Source organism: Mirounga leonina, unplaced genomic scaffold, assembly GCF_011800145.1.
Source record: "Mirounga leonina isolate KUSES-001 unplaced genomic scaffold, KU_Mleo_1.0 Mir_176, whole genome shotgun sequence".
Lineage (NCBI taxonomy): Eukaryota > Metazoa > Chordata > Mammalia > Carnivora > Phocidae > Mirounga > Mirounga leonina.
Window position 1 is genome coordinate 13,509,603 of NW_023270454.1, and position 3,561 is coordinate 13,513,163.

Below are 3,561 nucleotides of genomic sequence, written 5' to 3' on the forward strand. Positions count from 1 at the left end.
GAGGGGAAAGAGGTGGGGGTTGGGTCAGCCCGGTGATGGGTATTAAGGAGGGCACGTATTGCATGGAGCACTGGGTGTTATATGAAAACAATGAACCGTGGAACACTACATCAAAAACTAATGATGTACTGTATGGTGACTAACATAACATAATAAAATAAAATAAAATTTAAAAAAATAAATAAATTAAATAAAACATGGTCAGAGGATTTAAATAGACATTTTCCCAAAAAGACATACAGATGAGCAACAGGCACATGAAAAGATGTTCAACATCACTCATCATCAGGGAAATGCAAGTCAAAACCACAGTGAGCTATCACCTCACACCTGTTAGAATAGCTATTATCAAAGAAAAAAAAAACCCAGAAATAATAAGTACTGGCAAAAATGTGGAGAAAAGAGAACCCTCATTTACTGTTGGTGGGAATGTGAACTGGTGCAGCCACTATGGAAAACAGTATGGAGTTTCCTCAAAAAATTAAAAATAGAAATACTGTGGCGCCTGGGTAGTGCAGTTGGTTGAACGTCCGACTTTTGGCTCAGGTCATGAAATCGAGCCCCATGTCAGGCTCCACATTCAGCCCAGAGTCTGCTTGAGATTCTCTCTCCCTCTCTTTCTGCCCTTCCCACTCATGCTCTCTCTCTCTCTCATAAATAAATAAATCTTAAAAAAAAAAAAAAAAAAACAGAACAACCATATGATTCAGCAATCCCACTTCCGGGTATTTATCTGAAGAAAACAAAAACACTAATTTGAAAAGATAGATGCACCACTATGCATAGTGCATCATAATTTACAATAACCAAGATACAGAAACAACCTAAGTGTTCACTGATAGGTGAATGGATAAAGAGGATGTGGTATATATATGAACAATGGAATATTACACAGCCATCAAAAAGAACGAAATCTTGTCATTTGCAACAACATGGATAGACCTTGAGGGTATTATGCTAAGTGAAGTTAAGTAAGACAGGGAAAGACAAATACCATATGATTTCACTTTCGTGTGGAATCTAAAAAACAAAACAAAACAAGAACTCATAGATAACAGAGAACAGACTGGTGGTTGCCAGGGGGGTGGGGGGAGTAAGGAGGTGGGTAAAATGGGTGAAGGGGATCAAGAGCTACAAAGTCACAGTTATAAAAAGCATAAGTCATGGGGATATAATATACAGCCTGGTAACTATAGCTAATAATATTTTATTGCATATTTGAAAGTTGCTAAGAGAGTAGATCTTGAAAATTCTCATCCTAAGGTTAAAAAAAGAAAAAATTTCTAACCCTTCATGGTGATGATCATAACCAGACTTATTGTCTTAATCATTTCTCAGTGTACACCAATATCAAATAATTATGCTGTATATCTTAAACTAATATGATGTTATATGTCAGTTATACTTTAATAAAATAATATTTCCAGAAAAGGGCAGAAATAATATAGGATGGTTAAGCATTTGCTACTACTTATACTTTAATCGAATTGTCTGTTCTTTTTTGAACAGTTACTTGTGTTTTCTAGTAATAATTTGTTATACATAGCTCTTCGGGTTTCTTGATACTTAGAACAAAATTCAGGTAAACTGTAAAAAAAAATTTTTTAAGATAGGGGGGTGAGAGATATCCAGGTGGGCCTGACCTAATCACATGATAGCTTTCTCCAGCTGATCTCAGAAAAAGAAGTCAGAAAGTTGAAGTATGAAAGGAATTCAACATGAGGGAAATTTTCCATTTCTGAAGGTGAAGGCCGTGGAGCAAAGACTTGACAGTGGCCTCTCGTTGCTGAAAGCGGCTCCCACCTGACAGCGAGCAAGGGAACAGGGATCTCAGTCCAACCACCACAAGAAACTGAATTCTGCCAACAACTTAAATGAGACTAGAAGTGGATTGCTCCCCAGGGCTTTCAGACAAGAACTCAGCCTTACCAACCCCTTGATTACAGTCTTGTGAAATCCTGAACAGAGAATCCAGCCATACACCACTTGCCTTCTGCCCTAAAAAACAGTAAGTGGGTGTTAATTTGAATCCACTCCACTTCCGGTAATTTGTTACACAGGAAAAAGGCAGGGTGAAAGAGAGAGAGACAGAGAGGAAGGAAGAAAGGAACAAAGGAAGGAACGAAGGAAATACAAATGTGTATCAGACACTCCAAGCTCAACATTTCCAAAACTGACCTCTTGATCTTTCTCCAAATTGGCTTCACCTCATTCTTCCCCATCTTCATTGACGGTACCTCCTTCCTTCAGTTGTGCAGGCCAAACACCTATTAATCCTTGGCTCCTCTCTTTCTTTCACAAACCACATCAGAATTGTCAGGAAGTCGTGCCGGCTCTGCTTTCAAAATACATCCAGGTCACAATACTTGTTACCACCTCTTCTGCTACTTTTGTCCAAAACCCCTTTATCCCCTCTCACATATCAGACGGCAACGGCCTTTTCGTTGGACCCTCCTGCTTCCCCCTTACCCAGGGTCTGCTCTCGGCACAGTGGCCAGAGGAACCTTTGTAAACCCGGAAGTCAGCTCATGTAACTCCACTGCTCACAAAGCTTCGAAGAGTCCTCGTTTTACTAAGAGTAAGCACTTATGACAGCAAAGAGAGAAACAGGCTTTCCGTCCTGCTACTAGTATTCTGAAGAGGCAAAAAAAAAAAAAAAAAACAAGGAAAGAGATATTTGAACAGCAGTTCCAACAGAGTATAATTTTACTGCCAACCACAGTTCTCTTTTCATTGGACAAATTTATAAACAAACCCAGGAAAAGTTCCTGATTCTCGCAACACTCTCGAATTTTCTGAGAACAGTAAAAGGCCTAGATGTTCTCTGCTTTGAAATCTTCCATTGGAAACTGTTGTGATTTTTTCATTTTTTTAAGTTGGAGCTCGTTTCCAGCACCTCTGCCATTTCCCAGCCTCAGGACCCTGGCAGGTCGTGTTGGCCTCTGAGGCTCAAAGTCTCCTCTGGAGGGAAGTTTGCGAGGCCTGTCCTGCCCAATCCATGGGGCCACTGTAACAATTAACTGAGATTCTCACGCTTGGGGAACACGTTCTAATGAAAGAGCTCTGTGCATAGGTACATCCTTATTTATAACAAAACGACTTAGCGGATCCCTGGTGCATGAGTGGCTTCTCAGGACTTCATCACTCCTCCCGCAGCCAATGAACTTCCCTATAAAATTACAAAAATTTCCAGACCCACAGGTGACCCTTAGGCTTGGGTGCTCGTTGCTTACCCTGTGACCAAGTAATGAAGAGCAAGTTGTGGCTCGTAAATTTTTAGAGCTGTCTCTTTCCTGCAGAATTTGAAACTAAGGTGGAAAGGGGGATTGGCGCTGGTTGGTAAATACAGCCATTCCTTCCTCTGGCATGGAATCCCAGCATTCACATGTCAGCTAGTATTACAGCACATGTCAGCTTCTGCCTTTCCTCATTTCCACATCCCCAGCCATGCTGAGGAAAAAAAGAAAGAAAGAAAGAAGAAAGAAAGAAAGAAAGAAAGAAAGAAAGAAAGAAAGAAAGAAAGAAAGAAAGAAAGAAAGAAAGAAAGAAAGAAAGAAAGAA

At 40.2% G+C, this 3,561-nt stretch overlaps 1 long non-coding RNA gene across 1 annotated transcript; it reads right to left on the reverse strand.

Annotated features, from left to right (window-relative positions):
• Positions 1–1,065: 1,065 nt before the first annotated feature.
• LOC118022150 lies at positions 1,066–2,561 on the reverse strand. The gene is made up of 3 exons (XR_004682382.1): positions 2,470–2,561; positions 2,179–2,335; positions 1,066–1,998 (listed from the first exon to the last, which is right to left on the reverse strand). It is a non-coding gene; the product is annotated as an uncharacterized LOC118022150 (long non-coding RNA).
• Positions 2,562–3,561: the final 1,000 nt, after the last annotated feature.